The following is a 20,693-nucleotide window of genomic DNA, read 5'->3' as shown; positions in this document are numbered from 1 at the left end:
TCCTGTGGCCAGCTGTTATTTGCTCTGAGTCTTGGACAAGTCACCTCAGCCCATCTCTGCCTAGAGTAGAGGTCTTAGTGATCAAGGTCATTGCCATCAACACTCCACATCAAATCATCATTTCTTTTTGGTATCATTATCACTTTTATTTTTGTGGTGCTGGGGATCAGACCCAGGGCCTTGCACAAGTACTCGACCCCTGAGCCACCGCCCAGCCCAAGTCTTTATTTCTTTATGTGGAAAATGTGGGGCTCAGGAAACATGAACGTCCTTCTGTTTGATGTCTGCCGTGAGCCTGGCACTGTCCCTTGATGCCATCTGGCCTGACCATAAATGGTGGGTACAGAAGGAGGATTCACACCCAGATCTGAGCCTCTGCCTCTTTTGCCCTGGGTGGCTCCCACTATGGGGTGGGGGACATGCTGGGGTGGAGAAATCCAGGTCTTTCCCTAGGCATAGCAGGTCTTATCAGATGCCAGGTCATCTACGGCTGTTCACGTGTCTCTTCCCCCCATCTCTACCCACCCAGCTCCTTGGGGCTAACAGGAGCTGGGATGCAAATAGAGAGGAAGTTCCCCAGGGAAGCAGCTACCCTGTGTGGACAGCTCACCAACCGGCACAGCTCTGAGAGAGGTGTGGGTTTATACCCATTTACTGGTGGGCACACTGAGGCTCAGAGGAATGAAATGACTTGTTACCAAGGAAATAGGAGATATAGTCTGGGCCTCAGATAAGTCATTAAGGGGAACGGATTTGTAAAATCTGGACCAAGCAGAGATAGTCAGAACTGATCACTGGAACATATTCTCTCCACTAATTTTTTTTAATATCTTCATTTTATTTTTATGTGATGCTAAGGATCGAACCCAGTGCCTCATGCATGCTAGCTAGGCAAGTGCTCTGCCACTGAGCCACAACCCCAGCCCTCCACTAATTTTAAGGAGGGTGAGTGACAAGAGGACAGACTGAGACCAGAGATAACTTTTTAAAATGAATTCCAGGCCGTATGTGTGGAGCTGGCTTGTCCCAGCACCTTGGCCTTGGCCTTGGCCTTCCCCTGCCCTGGCCTGCAGAGGTTCACCAGTTGCTTTGGAGAGTGAGGGGGAGCCTCAGGCAGCAAAGCAAGCCTCCCAGGGACCCCTCTGCCAGCAGGGAGGAGAGTGGGCATCCAGGTTTAGGGGAGCTGTTAGCTGTGTTTGCAGGTGTTAATGGCTTACCTTGGCCTCCTGGCCCTGCCTCTCACAGCAGCTGACTAGTGGAGGAGCAAGGAGGTGGACTGGGGAGGGCTGAGGCTTTGGGTTCAGACTAGGGTTTGAGTTCCAGCTCCATGGCTTTGTAGCTGAATGACTTTGGGCAAGACACTTAACCTCTCTGAGCTCCCACCTGCACTTCTCTCCATCAGGATAATAATGTACCTTAGAGTTGATGGTGGGTTCCTACCTGAGCTCAGAGGGTTGCATCAACTAGTGCAAGGTCCAGGATGGAGCTGCGGTTCTGTTGAATCCTTGTGGCCCTGACCTTGCTGACCCTTGATCTATAAAATGGGAATGATGATAGCACCCACCTCATGGCACCAAGCTGAGTGTGACCTGAGGTGCTACAGGGAGAGGTCTGGGCACAGGGCTCACTGAGAGGGAATGCGGGATGGGGCGTGGTCCTCTCCTGGCTCTCTGCCTCTGTAGGTAGATGAGGTTGAACTCAGCATCCCAGGGACCCTTACAGCTCTGTGTCAGCAGCCAGCACCCTCACTTCTACAGTCAGCGTGGCCACCTCATTGCCCCTTGGCTGCACGCAGCGGTGACTGATGGGTCTCAGAGCCTGGGGAGAGGAGACTTCTGAGGACCTGCCCAAGGCTCCACACCTGTTGGCCAGTTTTCAAGGACTTAAATGACTCTTCTTTCCTCCGTCTCTTTGAGTGTCTGTGCATCCCTATCCCGAATGCCCATGTGGCATATTTGGTGTGAAATCAAGTCTCAGACCACAGAGATTCAGCACTGGGAGGTTCTGGCCCACCACTAACCCCTGGTCCACACAGATGAGCTTCCCAAGGACTAACATTCTTGGGTCAGAGGCTAAGAATTGCCACAGCTAACCTGACCCAGCAAATACTAATGAAGTCCCACAAAGCACCAGGCACAATTCTAGGTGCTGACTCACCTTAGGGTATAGACTACACCCTCATTTGCAACTTAGAATACCAGGGTTCTGGTACTCAGTCGCTGTGCAACTTTGAGCTGCCCCTAACCTTCTCTGGGCCTCATTTTCCCAGTCTGTGAAATGGAAAATTGGAGGAGGGCGTTGAGCTTCATCAGTGTTTTTCTTACTCTCCAAAGACTCTGCAGGGGTAGGGGCTGAGACCAGGTGGTGAGTTTTCTGTCTGTGGCGGTGACTGAGAATTTGTGTGTGGCTGGGTGACTACTTGGACATGTAGAGCATCTAATGATGACCCAGGTCCCTGGAACCACCAGATGCTGGTTCTAGGTCTTGCAAAGACAGGCCAATAGTATGAGATGTTATCTATAAATAATGGGAAATATGGACATTGTGTGCTCTTGTCCAGTCCCTTTGCCTCAAGCCTGCTCCTCCCCACCCCCCTCCCCAAATCCCGGGACTTGGCTAAGCTGCTGACCCAGGAAGCAGGGAAGTGGAGTGTCCTGGCTCTCCCCTCCTGCCCGCCCTGAGATCTCCAGAGTAAGGGGGGCTCCTGAGCTCCTTTTCTTTGGGGAGGGGGGTAGGTTCTGCGGCCCCAGCCTGAACCAGAGATGTGGGTTTTCAATTACACAATTAAATGCACAATTAGGCATAATTACCAGTGCTCAGAGCCTGAGACTGCTCATAATAGGCGTGTAATCTACTGCAGCCTCTGTTTATACTACTCCCTAATGATGCCAGGATGCCTTCACACTGCACCGTTGCCATGGAGACGAGCCTGCCGCCACCATGCAAAGCTGACAAATAGTGCTCTGGTCCTGGGCCCCTGGATCCCTTCCAAGGCCTCTGCAGCCAGCTCTGGCGTGGAGGGCCGGTCAGGTGGGCCGGGAAGGCAGGTCAGCCCTCGCTGTCCTCTACACTCCTCGCTGGTACTAGACAGCCTTGGAGCCACCAAGAAGCACCAGAGGAAGGGCACCTTAGCCCCCCAGAGTCCTCGAGCCATGATCAGGATGGACCGGGTGCTGTGGGGGGTCCTGAGCATCTCATACCCCCCAGGAGCCCAAGTCTTGACAGGGGCCTTGCCCCACCTGGTTCCCAAGTAGGCCTAGCTCTGCCCAGAGCTGGCTCTGTGACCTTGGGCAAGTTCTTGCCCCTCTTGGGGACTCTGTTTTCCCCGTATGTGATGGACCTCAGGGTCTCTCACAGGGTGGTGTCCAGTAGAGATTTGCTGAGCTCTTGGGCTTCATCCTGTGGGGTTGGCAGTACTGGGCTGGTCAGCTCGCCACGCCCTCCATGGTGGGCACAGGAGTGGAATCCGAGGCCCAGAGCCCTTCCTCCAGGTAGCAGTAGGCCCGGGAGACAAACCTGAGCCCCGCGCTCAGCCCCTGTGCCCTGTGGCTTCCCAGCGGCTTCCCACGGCAGCCTCACAGCAGCCCCAGAGCTGGGGCCTCGACATCCCCATTTCATCCTAATCAAGGACTTCGAGGTTCTGAGGACTGAAGTCACCTGCCCAGAGTCTCACGGCAAGGCAGAGGTAGAACGGGGTCTAGAGGCCAAAGGCCAGCTTTCCTCACTCCTTGTTGGAATCACAAAGGGCTAAAAGTATTTCCTTCAGTAAGTGCACACCAGGGACCCCTCCCCTCCATCCGGCTGGTCCTAGCCACTCAGGAGGCAAGGAGTCCTGGGCTCCTGCAGACCCAGCACTTCACTGTGACCTTGAAGGGAATTTCAATGTAGTCCTTTCATTGGTCGCCCTTGGTCAATAGAAGCAGGGCCTGTTTTTATTCTTCATGATTATAAAGAATGTTTGTTTTCCTGGTTCTTCAGATCGAACCTACGCCTTGCAACTGCCGGGCAAGCACTCTACTACTGAGCTTTTTATTTATTTATTTAGTTTTCATTTGGAAGCAGGGTCTCACTAAGTTTCCCATATTAGCCTCAAATTTATGATCCTTCTTCCTCAGCCTCCCAAGTAACTGGGATTACAGGCAAGTAGGGGGATTGCAGGGATGCACCACCAGGCCAGGCTGCTTCTTGTTTCCCCTCTGGGTTTCTGTAACTCTGGGCATTATTTATGGATACCTATCATGTACCAACTTCTGGGGACAAAAGTGGACCAGACCAAGTAGACCACTTCATGCGTGGTGTTGGGCAAGTGGCTTGACCTCTCTGTACCTTAGATTCTCTTTTTTTCCCTTCGTCATTTCCTCCTCCTCCTCCTTCTGTGCTTTCTTTCTTTGCTCTTTGCAATGCCAGGGGTGGATCCAGGGCCTCACTGATGCTAGGCAAATGCTCTGCCCCCAAACTACACCTCCGCCCTCTATCACCTGTCACACCGCAACGGCCTGTACTCTGTACTCCAGGGCTGCTGGCAGCGTTGGCACTCCAGCTCCCCTTCCCACACACTCACTGTGTGCAAGGCGCCAGGCGAAGGACGTCAGGTGCCCGGGGCGAACCTTCCGGGCCCAGCATCTGCGGCTCCCCTTCAGCAGATGGAGCAGCTTGAGGCTCCGGAGGCTTCAGTGCCTTGCTGGGGCCTCCCACCCAGCCTGCCAGGGAGCAGCAGAGCCGGCATCTGACCACCAAGTGTCCCACTGCACAGAGGTGTCACCAAACATGGTGTCCTCCCACCACCTCCCTGCAGTCTACAGCCCCCTAGAGAAAGAGGTATTTGGGTGGAGGTGGGGATCGAAGGCTGGGGCGCTGGACCTCTGAGCACATCCCAGCCCCTTTTTATTTATTTTGGTGCTGGGGATTGAAGCCAGGAGCTTAACCACTGGGCCACACCCCCAGCCCTTTTTTGGGTTTTATTTAGAGACAGGGTTTCTCTGAGTTGCTTAGGGCCTCTCCAAGCTGCTGGCTTTGAACTCCCAATCCTCCTGCCTCGGCCTCCCTAGTCGCTGGGATTACAGGCATGGGCCACCGCGCCCGCTCTTATTTATTTTTTTTATTTTGAAACGAGGTCTCCTAAGTTGCAGAGGCTGGCTTTGAACTTGTGATGCTCCCTACAGGACTCTTTGTGGCTCTGTGGTTCCCCCATTCACATGCTGAAGCAGGGCTTTCTAGAGGGGCTGTGACACTATCGGGCAGGGAAAGCTAAAGCCCAAGAAATGGTCAGTGACTTGCCCAAGACTACCGTGTAAGTCCAGGGTAGTGTGGAGACTGAGACCCAAAGCCAGTCGAGGACACTCTGGTGACTTCCTTTTGCCCCCCATCCCCATCTGTTTGTTACAGGGAGAGAGGGGCTGGGCTGCTGGGCTGCTGGGTGGTTCCAAGGTATTCAAAGTGTCACAGCCACGTGGCCGAGCATCTGTGGGGCGGGGGCTGGCACATCGAGATTTGTGGATCAATAAACTTCCCTTCCTGCTTCCTCCCTCTTCATTTATTCATGAACTCTGAACTCCTGGGCTCCCAGAAGCTGCCTGGAAGAAAGCAATTAGCGCATAATCAACCACTCCTATGATCAGCTCTCAGTGGGAGGGGCCGGGGTGGCCCTGGGACTTCCCTGTGGTCCCAGATCTTGCTGCTGCCACTCAGCTCCTGCTCACCCACAGAGACCCTGACACCCAGGGTCCTGGACCGGGGACTCCCCGGGCAGGGCTAAGGACCTCTCCCTGGAGGCAGGAGGGCTGCCTGAGTTAGACAAGACCTCCAGCCCCTCCGGGCCGAGATCCTTGGGTGCCCCCTGCCAGAAACTGGCCAGGGCATGGCAGGAAAACCGAAAAGCACGTGGCTTCTGCTTTCCAGCAAGCATCCGTCTAGCAGACCGTAGTGTATGAAGAGCGCAAGGAGCATAGGAGATATAAATTACCTGGAGGAAGCGATTTCCCAGGCAGGCCTCCATCCATCCATTGCCCGATGATTAATGGTAAAAACAGCAGCACCCGCAGTCAGTATTTATGGGGCATGTCTGACCCCAAAGCTGCTGTTCTTCCCCACAAGGTGTCCCACCAGCAAAGAGAAGCCACCCAGGAGTGGACATTGCCTCCTCCCCTAGAAACAGGGCAGGGCTCAGGGAGGCACCAGGCCTCTGCCTCCCCCTGAGGGCGTGTCTCCTGGCCTGATCCTGGGGTAACCCCAGGAAGCAGACCTGGTTGTTCAGACACTGTCTCTGGTGTACAGATGAGGAACCTGAGGCTCAGGAGGGGGTGAGGCCTGCCCAAGTGAACATTATCAGCCCAGGACTTTGACCCACCCATTTGAACTCCAGACCCCTTGAACCTGGCAATCTCCTGGGTTTGGGGTGTGGTGGTCTCTTGCCTTCCTCTCTCCTGAGGGTCCAGTTGGGCCCAAGTTGCCCCGGGCTTTCTTCCTGAATGCCTTAAAAAGCAGCGAGAGGGCCCTTCTGCATGGGAGAGGACAACTGTCCTGTTCCTCCTCCTCTGCCGATCTGGGTCACCGCCCCCACATGAGTCGCTGCCCCGGCACTAGTTGGCAGGAGAAGGTGAAGGCTGGCTGAGGAGGGGCCCTGGCCTCTGGAGGGGAGGTCACACAGCTGCTGAAGCCCAGGCTGTAACCCAGGAGACAACCCAGCCCTTAGGCTGTGACCAGGAGGATAGAGCAAACTAAGGAGGAGGGGAGGGGAGGAAATTGCCACCTGGGGCCCAGACGCACAGAGGAGGGGACAGTGGGCTAGATGGGGGCACTGAGGGCTGTGGGGTCAGTAGATTCCTCCTGGGATGGGGGGTTTCTGGGAGCAACCAGCCTCCTTCCTCCTTTTCCCTGCCCCACCTGAGGGGAGGTTGCCATGACAACCAACTCTCCATCCTTGACCTCTCCACAGGAGGCGGCCCCTCTCCTCCAAGTGACAGGTGGTCACCCTGACATCAGGCCCTGTGCCCAGCAAGGGTCTGTGGCTTCCCTGGGGACCCTGCTTTCACCTGGGCAGCACACAGAGCCTCTGTCCAGCTGGAGGTGAGGGTCTGTGGAGGCCCCCCTTCCGATGGGCGCCTTTCACCTGCCCCTCTCCAGGCTGCCCTGGATGGATCCTCACCAGATGACCTGAAAGTGGGGTGCTGACCTGCTTCCCTCTGTTGAGAACCCAACGTGGCTCCTAATCACCTTCCTCAAGAAACCTAGAGCCGCGGTTCCCCAACTTCAGCATCTTCACACTCACGCGGAGGCTTGTTAAATCCAGAGTTCTCTGCACACCTCCAGAATTTCAGATTGAGTAGTTCTGGGGCGGGACCCTAAAATTTGCGTTTTTAACAAGTTTCCTGGGAGTGCTGCTGCTGCTGGGCAGGGACCACCCATTGAGAATCCCTGGTCTAGACAGTGGGACTCTGAGAGTCTGCCCGGGCCTGCCCACCCGTCCTGACTCACCATGGCGTCTCTCCTTTTTATCTCTAGGGTAGGTCGTCCATTATTTCCTCCTGTAGCATCTCGCCCCCACCACCTTCGTCCACCCCGCAGGTGTGCTGTGGTGCTTCTCTTCCTAGTTCCACACTGAACCCCTCTTCCTAGAGCTCATGGAGGCCTAGAGCCTGTCCCTGAGGGTGGTCCCCAGAGGTGCGTGTGAAGGTGGGATGCTCAGAGTGCAGATGGGCAGGGGGGAGGGGCGTGGGAGTGACTCGACCTCACAGTCCTCTCAGCCCATCAGACATTCGCTGGGAGCTCACTCTGCCAGGCATAATGCTAGGTGCTGGGGATTCAGTGGTGTGGGAGGCAGAGTCCCTGCCCGTGAGGACTCAAGCACTGTCAGTGACCATTTTGGGACATGGTGAGGGCTGTGCTGGAAGACAGTAAGAGACCCAGGTGCTTTTGTACTAGAGATCAACCCCAGGAACCTCAATCACTGAGCTACGCCCCTGGCCCTTTTTGTATTGATTTTGAGACAGGGTTTTGCTAAGTTGCTGAGGCTGGTCCCAAACTTTTGATCCTCCTGCCTCAGCCTCCTGAGTCACTAGGATGATAGGCTGTGCCGCCTTTAGCAGTGAGAGTGAAGGTGAAGGTCCCCGCGAGTCAGGCACCAGCCTCTCCTCACTACCACGCTTCCAGGCGAGGATACCTTCCCTGTTTTACAGAGGAGCAAACAGGACCCAAGAGAGGAATTCACAAAGCCACTTGTCACAGGCTGCATGTGGCAAAGCTGGGACTGGAACCTGGATTTCCTGGTATTAAGTTCCATACTCTCTATCATCCTGGGATGTCCCTAGAGTCCAGGCACCTTGTGGCCCGAGACTCTCCTTTGCAAACATGTGTCTAATGAGTACTTAGCAGTTTGCTTACAACAATCGCCAAAGGGGACCTGAGCAGTATCGGGGCGTTAGGGGGCAAGAGGCCCACAGGGTCAGGGGGACACGCCTGCCAGAAGCCTGTGCACCCTCCCACCCTAGACCCAGTGCAGATCCTCAGGACCCCAGAGACTCCTGTCCTACCTCCAGGACTGCTGGGCTTCTCCAGGGGCTGGGCCATGCTGCGGGTGTGATAGAGAAACTGGCTGTTTGTGGAGCAGGGCAGATGTGACCGATGCTGACAGGTGTGTCCAGACCTGGGTGTGAGGCCCCACCAGAAACGGGAGTGCGGGTGCTGACTTTCCCAGATGCCAGAGATGCTGCTGTCTTGAGAGTCCAAACTCCACGTCGGGGAAACCAGTCCGCACAGCCTGGCCTTCCGGGCCGTGGGGCTGGTCAGAGGACAGGGCTATTTTATTTAAGAGGGTGTCATCTTGGTTTGTAACTCTTGCATAGTTAGACAAATGACGTGGAGGCCTCCGATGGTGCTCTTGTCCTGCGCCTGCAGGTCCCCAATGTGAAGTGAAGAGCCAGGACTTGGAGGCAGGACGTGGGCAGAGGCTCCCCTGGGTGCTTCATCAGCCTCGGGCCCTGCCAGCTGCTCAGCCTGTCACTGCCTGACTGTGGTCAGCAGCCCCATGGGCCATCAGAGTGGACGGCCATCCCCAAGCTGCCACTCGCTGTCATCCCTAAGACAGGCCACCAGGGACACTGGGATCCTTGGCTGAAATACAAGGCTGTTGCTGCAGCCTGGGAATGACTCTGTGGTTGTCAGCTGTGACAGGTGGGACTTGTTGGTGGCTGGGCTCTGCAGGACAGGAAGTGGGACACAGTTTATCAGGGCCGCTTTGGGCAGCTGCTTAATCAGCCTTCACCCCCCCCCCATGCCACAGGAGTGGTGGGATCTCCCCATCTTGCAGAGGAGGAAGACGGAGTGCGGGAGCCCCGCTTCTGCTCCCTGCAAGTGTGGACACAGGCAGCTCAGCCTCTCGGCCCCATTTCCGCATCCGGAAGTGGAGGTGGTGACTGTGCGTGCCTCTCAGGGCTGCGGGGTAAACGTGCTTAGTGGAGGACACAGGAAGAGCACTCAGCACAGCACCTGGCACTTAGGTAAGGATTAGGAAATGGTAGCTGCTGTCGTGGCTCCTAGGACCAGGCCCCAGCCCCAGGGCGGCAGGCTCTCTCACACCGCCAGCCACCACTGCCTGCTGAATGGGGTCCTCTGGGCAGGAATCCTGGAATGAGGGGAGGGTCCCGAGAGCAGCCCTCCAACCCGTTTTGCACCCAGAGGCCTGGGGACGCGGTGAGCCCTGGGGTCCAAACCCTGCCTCCTTTCTTCGCTGCTCCAGGAGAGAGCAGGGAGCCTGGCCATCGGGGCCTTTCAGGGACTGTTCTAGGGAGGGGTTTGATGCCACTTGGAGGATCAGGATGGTGTGTGGCTCCAGACAAAAATACCCTGAGCAAAAATAAGCTCCCCCAGGTGGGTGGGCGCTGTTGGCTCCTCCCCTGCGCTCAGCTCTGGACAGCCATGGGCCAGAGTCTGTGGTGGAGTCTTCCACAGGGTCTCAGGTGACATGTGCTCCCTGGAGAGGAGGATCAAATCACCCTGTGACCTCAGAAAGGGTCTCTTCTGGAGAAAGGGTTGACCCCTTTCCTGGCAGGGTAGTGAGTCTGGGGCATCTTGAGCCCGAGGGCTGGGGCTCAGTGGAGAAGCCCTTGCCTGGCTCGCCCAAGGCCCTGAGTTCCGTCCCGGAATCCCCCGTAAAATTCCTTATCTCCCGGTAAAATGCCCTATCGGCAGGACAAGTTACCCCGCGCTAATGTTGCCCGGCGTCTTGCCTGGGGAATTAAATGAGTGGGACGTCCCTGGGCATTAGACAGATGCTTGGCGTATAATAAGTGCTAGCTGTTACTGCCTCTTCCTGTCGTTCTGGGGATGAGATGAAATGCCACCTGTAAGGAGCACTGGCTGGTGGGGCCAAGGGTAGATCCTGAGAACCCTTCCCCCTCCCCCGGCCCCACTTAGCCAGCTCTTCTTCCAACAGGTTCTGCGCCCCTGGCCCAAGGCCAGGGCATGATTGCGACAGGCCCTTCTACCCCCCTGCTCCTGGCCCTCCCCGTTAATCTTCCCTGCCTGCTGCGGGTGGGGTGGCGAGAGGAGGCAGGGGGAGTCTGCCCTGGGGCTGGGGACTGCAGGTAGCTCTGGGGTCCAACAGCCTGGTTGGCGGCACTCTGCTTCCCTGAGGCCTTGGGTTGAGACTCTGCTCCCTATATGGATGGGGCCGTGACCCATCCCTCATTTGTGGTTGTGAGTGCCAAACGAGCGGGTGTGTGCCAAGTGCTTGGCCCAGAGCTGGCACAGAGCGCACAGAATGCTAGCCCTGGTCCTTAATGCCCGTGCTCAAGTTCAGAGCTGCGCATTTTGAAGGGAAACCTTCAAGCCCAGTCCCTGGGGTGTCCCTGCAGAGATGCCCTCTGCAGTCCCTCCCCCCACAGTCCTTCCTACCACCCTAATCTCACAATCCCCAAATGACCTCTCCCAGGGCTCTAGAGGGCCAGACAGGGACAGAGCACAACATCCCCAAAAGGGAGGTTACCAGAGGGAAAGCAGGGGCGGGACCCTGGCGGGACCCTCCCTCCTTTCCGTTGATGGCTCCTGCCCTGTGAGATCGGCACACCTTAGCACAGGGAGGACCCTGGCTTTGCAGGCCCCTTCCACCTCCCCCAGCCTCGGTGTCCTCATCAGTCCCAGGGGCCAGTAATCCCACGTCCCAGGCTGCCGAGAATCACAATCTGAGCCATAAAACACTGTCCAGATGTGGGTGGCTGCTGTGATTCTCCACTGGAAGGAGAAGCAGGGAACCTGGGATCCCAGCCAAGCAAGGCTGGGACAGTAAATGACAGGGGATCCCCAGGCCCCTGCTGGGGGCGGGGCTTCTCTGCACCTTTGCCCACTGGCTCCTGACACCCACACTGTTGCCAGGCAGACTTCCCCACCTGGCTCCTCGGGAGGAGGAGGAGGAGGAGGAGGCGGAGGAGGCAGAAGTGGCTGCCGTTGCCATGGCAGTGAAGAGGTTTCCATTCGTGCATCCTTCCCGGGAGCATCCGGAGGGGGGGGGGCGCTGCAACAGGAATTAGGGACGCGGATGTGTCCCCCCTGCATAGGTCGCAGGAGGCGTGGCCTCAACCAGGAGGAATGAACTCCTGATACCTCTAGGGGGATGGCAGAGGGCTTGGTGCCCTCCCCACCCCAGGCTGCCTTCTAGCTCAGCCTCCCCCACTTCCAAGCAGGCCATGGGCGCAGTCAGTCGCCCTTCCTGCCCTTCCCTGGGTGCTTCTCCTGTGCACCCACTACCATGCCCACATGGATCTCTCCAGCCCCTTCTGCCTGCCCAGCTTCCTCCACCTCTCCACCAGTTCTTTGCCCCTGTTCTTCCTTCTTCTGCCTGAGTCTTCATCCCCTCCCTCTCTCTCTCTCTCTCTCTCTCTCTCTCTCTCTCCCTCTCCCTCTCCCCACCCTACCCTGCCCCCTGTTCCTTTCTGCTTTTTTTTTTTTAAACTTCTGATACTGGGGATTGAACTCAAGTACTCTCTACCACTGAGCTATGTTCCCAACCTATTTTGAGCAGAGTCTTATTAAGTTGCTCAGGTTGGCCTCAAGCTTGCAATCCTCCTTCCCCAGCCTCCTGAGTCTCTGGGGTTCCACCTGGCCGCCCTTTCTTCTTTCTCCCTAACTGCAGATCCCTAACTTGGGTGTGTCCTCCTTGACATGGTAGCCCTCTTCTTGGAACCCTTCCTTCAGAGCACTGACACAGAGTCAGTTTGCTCTGTAGGGTGTGTGTGTGTGTGTGTGTGTGTGTGTGTGTGTGAATGTAAACTCCCCCCAGGGCAAGAGCTGTGCCTGTTTTTTTTTTTCTTTTTCCGTGTTCAAAAATTAAAATATATTTTCCATAAATTTTTTTCATAAATTTTCCATTTTAAAGTCCGCAATTGGAGCTAGAGGCGTAGCTCAGTGGTAGAGTCTATGCTCGGCCTGTGTGAGGCCCTGGGTTCCATCCCCAGCACCCAAACAAACAACAAAATTAATAAATAGATGAAGCAGACAATTTATTGTTTTTTTTTTAATACATTGAAAAAGTTGTGCATTTTCTTCACACTTAAAAGAAACCCTGTACCTATTAGCAGTCAGTCCCCATTTCCCCTTGCCGCCAGCCCCTGGCAACCAAGGTATATATGGACACACACACCCCTACAGGTAGGAACGCTGGGCCATGCCATGGTTCTCTGTTCTCTGTCTGGGGAACCGGCCCATTTTCCACAGCCAGGCCCCGTGGCATTCCCACCGGCAATGCACAAGAGTTCCAGTTTCTCCACGTGAGTGTCACACTTACTGTCTTTATCTTGTTTTGTTATCCGAATTGCAGTGCCGAGGCCCAAACCCAGGCCTTGCACGTGCCAGCCCCTTAGCTCCCTTTGGGTTATAGCCGTCCTGATGGGTTGGATTTGCATTTTCCTAATCACGGGTGATTTTGAGCATATGTTCATGGGCCTATGAGCCACTTGGATCTCTTCCTTGAAGAAATTTCCGTTCAAATCCTTTGCTCACTTTTTAATATTTGGTTATTTATCTTTCTGATGATGAGTGGTAAGTTCTTCATATATTCTGGATTTTATACACTTATCAAATACATGATTTGCAATAGTGTCTCCTGTTTTGTAGGTTGATCTGTCCTTCCTTTTTTTCCTTCCTTCCTGCCTTCCTTCCCTTATTCCTTTGGTTGTGAGGACCAAACCCAGGGTTTTGGGCACACTAAGCATGTGCTCTACCAACACCCAGCCCCAAATTTAATAGATGTTGTGTGTGCCCTGCTGAAGTTACTTTCTTTTTTAATTTTTATTTATTTTTTTAGATGTAGTGGACACAATACCTTTATTTTATTTACTTTTATGTGGTGCTGAGGATCCAACCCAGTGTCTCGCACGTGCTAAGCTGAGCCACCACCCCAGCCCCCTGAAGTCACTTTCTTGATAGTGTCCTTGGGTGTACAAACTGCATCTTTGTATCCAGTTCATCAAGTTGTTCTTTGGCTACTTTTACACTTTTGATGTCATAACTAGGTGTCATAATCCAAGATCCTATAGATTCAGACCTACATTCCTTCTAAGGGTTTAGTAGTTGGGGCCCTTCCATTTTGGTTTTTGAGCAATTTCGAATGTGTTTTTGTGTATGGTGTGAGGCAGGGATCTCGCTCGATTCCTCTGCTTGTGGTGCCCCATTGTCTCGGCACCATCTGTGGTAAAGGCTGCCTTCTCCCTTGAACAGGTCTTAGCACCCTTGTTGACGATCAGCTGACCCCGAGTGTGTGGCTCCATTTGGGTCTGTTCTACTCCATTTATCTATGTGTCTGTCTATCCTTACTTCTGCACTAGTACTATGGCTTTGTCATAGGTTTTGAAATCAGGAAGTGGGAGTCTTTTTTAACATTATTTGGCTCCTTGGACTGCCTTACATTTCCTTATACATTTTAAGACCGTCTTATCCATTTCTTCAAAAAAATGGAGTTGGAATTTTAATAGAGATTGCATTGAACATGTAGATCAACTTAGAAATATTGCCATCTTAAATATTATACATATACATACATATATATGTGTGTGTGTGTGTATGTATGTATATATATATATATATATATATATATATATATATATATATATATATTTAAACTGGAAATTGAGCTATACCTCAGCCCTTTAAAAAAATTTTTTTTTCTGCAGCTAATTAAGCCGACTGGGTTCCTTTCTTGTGGTGGCCCAGTGTGCAATGGCTGCAACAGCAATCTCTTTGGTAGTGTATGCAGCCTGTTGCTTGTATAGGTTGCCCTAAGGGACCTTGGAGACAGCACCTTGAGTAGAAGTTCATATTTCTGATCTCATGATGTCCCCCATCTAGGCTCCAAACAGGTATGCAGGGTGCCCTTGGGAAACCCCAGGGAACAGTGGCCAGGGTTCACATCGGCCAAGTCATCATGTCCATCTGCACCAAGCTGCAGAACAAGGAACATGTGATGGAGGCCCTACGCAGGGCCAAGTTCAAGATCCCTGGCCGCCAGAAGATCCACATCTCAAAGAAGTGGGGCTTTACCAAATTTAATGCTGATGAATTTGAATGCTGAGAAGCGGCTCATTCCTGATGGCTGTGGGGTCACATATATCCCCAATCGTGGTCCCCTGGACAAGTGGCAGGCCCTGCATTCATGAGGGCTTCCACTGTGCTGTCCCCTTCTTAATCACACACAACAATAAATCCTGTACTGTATAAAAAAAAAATTATTTTGAGACAGAGTCTAAGTTTCTGAGGCTGGCCTCAAACTTGTGATCCTCCTGCCTCAGTCTCCCAAGTCACTGTTTCAGACCCAGCTTGACAGTTTTAAGTTTTCCCAATCCAGGAACACTGGATATCTTTGCATGTATTTAAGTCTTTTAATTTCTTTCAACAATGGGTGGTGATTCTTCAGTTGACAAGTCTTATTCCTCCTTGGTAAAGACCTATTTAAGTGTTTTCTTCTTTTCAATGCTATTGTAAATGAAATTGTTTTCTTAATTTCAGTTTAAGTTGGTCATCGCTAATGTATAAAAATGCAGTTGAGGGCTGGGGATGTGGCTCAAGTGGTAGCGCGCTCCCCCGGCATGCGTGCGGCCCGGGTTCGATCCTCAGCACCACATACAAACAAAGATGTTGTGTCCGCCGAGAACTAAAAAATAAAATATTAAAAAAAATGCAGTTGATTTTTATACATTGATCTTGCGTCCTGCAGCCTTGCCTCCTTTGACAGTTTAGACTTTTCTGTGTCTGAGGTCAGGTCAACTGCAAACACATTGGCTTCTTCCTTTCCAACCTGGGTGCCCTTGAGTTCTTGTCCCCGCCTAACTGTGCTGGCCAGAACCTCCAGGACGAGGGCAAACAGTTGTCACCGGTGTTGACACCTTTGTCTCTTCCCGACCTTCAAGGGAACTGTCCAGTACTTCACCATAAGGATGAGGTCAGCTGCAGGTTCTTCGCTGATGTGCTCGGCCAGTTCGAGGCTGCTCCCCGTGTAGTTCTGTGCAGGGCCACTGCATCTGTCCTTGCTTTTGTCCCCCACTTGAGCTTCACCGTCCAGTGCTGTGGCTTCATTCATAAGTCTTTATTGGTTGAGCAAATGAGATGGGAGTGAAGCGCACTTATGCCCCACAGAGCCCAGCTGTCCCAGGACACTCCTGCGCGGCCTGGACGGTCAAGTGTGATTTGCCAAGGTCTCGACGTCCTAAGTCTTCCAGTGGGTCAGGGGTTGCCGACCAACCAATGTCAGAGTCCCTGAAAGTCCGGGGTTTTGGGGGGAGACCTCTCCCGTGGTGGTGGTTGGAGCTGCTGGTGAGGGCTGAGCACTCGTGGGCGGGTCAGCTGCAGGCAGCTCTGGAGGGAATCCAGGAGCCGGGGCCTGTGCTGTCCCCACCCCAGGGGTGCTGAGGACACAGGCCACCCTGTTCCAGGAGTTTGCAGAGGGACACGGAGGGAGGTCTCCAGGAGGACAAAAGCTGGGTCGAAGGAAGCAGGAGGGGATGGCTCGGGCAGGGCGGAGCTAGAGCTGACCCCAGGTGCAGTCTGCAGAGGTGGGCAGAGGAGGGGGACCCGGACATGGAGAGGGAGGACCACCACAGCCTCTCCAGAGGGAGGCACTGCTCTTGTCCTTTTCTAGAGGGGGAAACGAGGCTTAGGGAGATTGAGTGTCTGCCAGAGCCACACAGAGAGGAACCACAGCACCCAGATTGGAACAAAGAGCACCTCGGCCATCATCGGTGGCATGAGCCAGACCCTTGGGACAGTTCCCTGCTTCAGCGGTGCTGGGAGCTGGCCATGGTGCGATGTCCTGGGGGCCAGGAGCTACCTGTGGACGAGAAGAGCTAACAGGGAGACGCTGTGGGGTGGCAGACAGGTCCGTGTTCGAATCCAGACTCAGCCTCTGACTTGCTGAGTGGCCTGGGGCTTGTTGCTGTACCTGCCTGGGCCTCCGTGAGGCAATGACACTTCTCCAGGAGTTGAGAAAAGTCACAACTTGCACATGAAGTCGTTCACCGGGTGGGCTCCGAACACCCCTGCCCTGCAGCGGGCCACATCCTTTGCCATCTTTGTTGTCTTCTCCAGGAATGTGGGAATTGATACTTGAAGTTGGGGTCTGGTCCCCACAGCCTGGGAGCATCCTGAGGGCAGGCCAGGCTGCTCCTCTGTGCCCCCGGCATAGGCCTGACACAGGTGCCGTCAGGTCCGCCGAGTGGAGCACCTGGGCCAGGCAGCTGCTGGCCTGAGGAGGCTTGTGGGGGAAGGTGCCACCTGGCTTCAAAGTGCCTCTGCGCATTAGGACAACCTATTTGTCCTATTTTCTTTTTTTTTTTTTTTTTTTTTTTTTTTTTTAAGAGAGAGTGAGAGAGGAGAGAGAGAGAGATAGAGAGAGAGAATTTTTAATATTTATTCTTTAGATTTCGGCGGACACAACATCTTTGTTGGTATGTGGTGCTGAGGATCGAACCCGGGCCGCACGCATGCCAGGCGAGCGCGCTACCGCTGAGCCACATCTCCAGCCCATGTCCTATTTTCAAAGCATGAGTCCTCGGAGCCCAGAGTTTGCTTTGTAGGGAACAGTAGTCACAGCTGACACTTGCCCAGCCACTTGCCAAGAAGTGGTGGGAATATTTTACACATATGTCCTCATTTGTACCTCACAACAACCCCGTGCAGGTTATATTATCATCACCCCCATTTTAAAGATGGAAAAATTAAAGAACAGAGAGGCTCAGCTGCAAGTTACACAGCTAAATGTCAAAGGTAGGATTCAAACTCAGATGGCCTAACTCCTAGGCCACACATTTTTTCCCCCTGAAACCAGGGCCTTGCTCATGCCAGACAAGCACTCGACCACTGAGCCACATCCCTAGCCCTCTCTGCCTTATTTTAAGAGAAATTCTTGCTAAGCTACCCTGGCTGGCCTCAAACTTGTGATTCTCCCACCTCAGACTCCCAAAAGGCTGGGATTACAGGTGTGCTCCCCCATGCCCAGCGAGGCCACACCTTTACTACCTGTGCAGCTTCTTGGGAAATAAGCAGCAAGAGTCTGATCTTAATATGAAACCAAGCAGCAAGGTGTGGTGGAGCACACCTGTTGATTCCCCCGGCTCAGGAGGCTGAGGCAGGAGGACCCCAAGTTCAAGGCCATCTTTAGCCACTTAGGGAGGCCCTGTCACAAAATTTAAAAATAAATAATACTTAAGCACTCCTGGGTTCAATCCCTGGTACAAAAAATAAAATAAATAATAATAAATAAAAGTATGAAACCATGGATTTAATAATGATCTTAATAATGTGGGCATGGCACTTTTCTGCTTAGAAAGCACATTCTAGCTTATAGTTTTCATGGTGTCATCTCACTTGACCCTCCAATTTCTCTGGGAAGAAAGCAGCCACATTATCACTATATATATATATATTTTTTTCCCCCCCTTGGCAGTGAGAAATTAAGATCCTAAGACAGAAAGTGGCTTCCTCAAACCATAATAATCCATTGAACATCCATTACGTGCAATGCAAAGTCCTTTGTTTGCATTACTTCACTGAATCCTCACAGAGATCCCAGAACACTAGGTATTATTCCCATTTTACAGATGAGAAAACTGAGGCTCCAGGAGGGCGCTTCCCCAGATCCCACAGCTTGTGAGAGCCCGGATTCCATTGCAGGTCACCCGCCTCCGAGCCTGAGCCGGTGACTCTGGGCTCCTGGCCTCAGTCCCACGCTGGGCAGGGTTGACTCCTGGTTTCTGGTTTGGGCCCCGCCCCTGTTCCTCTAGGGGCTCCTGAAACCCTGAGCACTGTCGTAATTAATTCTCTGCCTAAGTGTCCGCTCCATTAAGGATCTTTCTGCTGCAAGTTTTTGGCTTAATTATATGGTGGTGCTGGATGTGCTTCGTCGGGAATCTGATTAATCACCATTTTCTTTGTCCAAGTGTTCAATTGTCTGCACCCTGCGTCTCCCAGGAGGGCTGTGTTTGTGCTGAGTGTCCCCACCTGCCTCGTCTCCCCCTCCGCCCTGCGCCCAGTGCTGCTCTTGGGAGGGCACCCTCCTCCAGGCCTCGGCTGCCCACTCCAGAGCCTGCCAGGGTCCCTGCTTCTGGGAGATGAGACGGGGGTGACCTGAGCAGTCTGTATCTGGGGACATGGCCGAGGTAGAGAGGGCATCAGCAAGATGATGGGAGTCCTGGGAGAGGGGGACCCAGGCCCAGCCTTCTCCAGGCCCTGTCCTCAGCTTGCAAAAGAGGTTCAGCCTCTCCACGACCTCCACACCCGGCCCGGCCTCCTCCCCAGGCTCAGCTTCCGGGCCCCTCTGCTTACCTGGCGGCCACAGGGGGACCAACAGGATGGAGCCCCAGGTCTGAGGTCCAGGCACATCCCTTCCTCTCCCTGATGCCCCAGGACATCCACACTACCCCCATCCAGGGTGACCCACTGGTCCCGGTTTGCCCAGGACCTTTGGGTTTTGTCTTGAAGTACGGAACCCCAAGAAGCCTCGTGGTCCCAGGAACAGCTCGTCACCCTACTGCAGTTCCCACTCGCCCAGTGGGGACACTGCAGCGTCACCCATGCTTGTCTGTCCCTGGTGAGTTTCTTCCTCCTGTTTTCTGTGCAGTGCTAGGGGTGGAACCCAGGGCCCCTGGAGGCTCCACAAGGGCTCTAACCCCGAGCCACAGCCCCATTCCTCTTTGTAAAAGTTGGTCAGTCTGGGTCTTGCGAAATTGGGTAGTCTCGCCTGGAACTTATGATCCTTCCGCCTCAGCCTCCCACGTGGCTGGGATTCCAGGTGCGCGCCACCATATCCAGCTTTGGTGTCTTTTTTTTTTTTTTTTTTTTTAAAGAGAGAGTGAGAGAGGAGAGAGAGAGAGAGAATTTTTTTAATATTTATTTTTTAGTTCTCGGCGGACACAACATCTTTGTTGGTATGTGGTGCTGAGGATCGAACCCAGGCCGCACGCATGCCAGGCGAGCGCGCTACCGCTGAGCCACATCCCCAGCCCTGGTGTCTTCTTTTAATGCCTTTATTTTATGTTCTTATAAAAGTATTACTCTTCAGGTGCCATGACACACACCTGGAATCCCAGCTGCTCAGGAGGCTGAGGCAGGAGGATCACAGAAGTTCAAAGCCAGCCTCAGCAATTTAGTGAGGCCCTAAGCAATGTAGTGAGACCCTGTCTCTAAATAAAATATAAAAAGGGCTGGGGATGTGGCTCAGTGGTTAAGTGTCCCTGGGTTCAGTTCTTAGTACCCCCCCACCAGGAAGGATTACTCTGTAAGATAGAAACCTTACAGAAATAAATGTGGTTGAATCTCAAAGTCCTCTGTAATCTTATGCCCCAGAGTTAATGGGTGAACACTTGGATCTATTCTTTCTTCCTTCCTTCTCCCTCTCTCTCTCCCCTCCCTCCCGCCTCCTGACCCTTGGGTGGCTCTACAGCCTGCCTCTCCACCCCACATCACATGCAGTTACCATAGTTTACCACGTCCCCTCCTGAGGGACATGCAGAGTGTTTCCAGTGTTTCAAAGCCAAACCTAAATGTCACCTGCTCAGTAAAGCCTTCCTTGACCTCCCTGTGGTCCAGCGTTTCTTCTCATCACCAGCCTTATTTTAGTAAGAGTGGCTAACATGCACGGAGCGCTTCCTGTGCCAGGCACTGGACAGACATTATCTTATTTCCTGTCACAACTCCAAAAAGTATGGAGTTGAGGCTGTTGTGATCCCCTTTAACAGATGGGGAAACTGAGGCTCATTAGGAAGATAAACCCAGGCTCACACAACAGTGAGTGGCAGGACCCAGACCTGAACCTGAGCAGTCTGCCTACAGAGCCCCCTCTGACTCGCTACCCTGGTCGTTCAGAGCTTGCCATACCGGGGCCAGAGCCTGGACAGATGCACACAGCTCCTTGAGGATGTGCCAGCCCAAGGGCAAAGCCATAGGAGGTGTTGTTGACAAAAGGCCAAATGTACAAAGCTGGCAGTTTGTAGCTTCTAGCCCACTTTCTGCCAGACCCAGAAATTAGGGATGGCCAAAGCCAGGTGGGAGGAGGTGTCAGAGTGACCCCAGATCCTGGAAACTGGCTCCACAGGGCCCACAAGAGGGGCCTGCCCCTTGGCAGAAAGCCAGGAGCCCCCGGGTGGAGAGGGGAGGGTGTGGCAAGGTCCAGGCGTCGGGTGAATCTAGGAGACCCCCCTTCCTAGGTGTCTTCAAAC

At 53.7% G+C, this 20,693-nt stretch overlaps 1 protein-coding gene and 1 non-coding gene across 2 annotated transcripts in view; both read left to right on the top strand.

Annotated features, from left to right (window-relative positions):
* Nkain1 (sodium/potassium transporting ATPase interacting 1) overlaps positions 1-20,693 on the top strand; it is a 40,393-nt gene that overhangs the window by 4,779 nt on the left and 14,921 nt on the right. The window lies entirely within an intron of this gene.
* Positions 14,154-14,286, top strand: LOC113184889 (small nucleolar RNA SNORA70). The gene has a single exon (XR_003301061.1). It is a non-coding gene; the product is annotated as a small nucleolar RNA SNORA70 (small nucleolar RNA).

The sequence above is a fragment of the Urocitellus parryii genome, chromosome 11, assembly GCF_045843805.1.
Source record: "Urocitellus parryii isolate mUroPar1 chromosome 11, mUroPar1.hap1, whole genome shotgun sequence".
Classification (NCBI taxonomy): domain Eukaryota; kingdom Metazoa; phylum Chordata; class Mammalia; order Rodentia; family Sciuridae; genus Urocitellus; species Urocitellus parryii.
The sequence above is the reverse complement of the archived record's forward strand: the minus strand, read 5'-3'. Positions and strand labels throughout refer to the sequence as shown.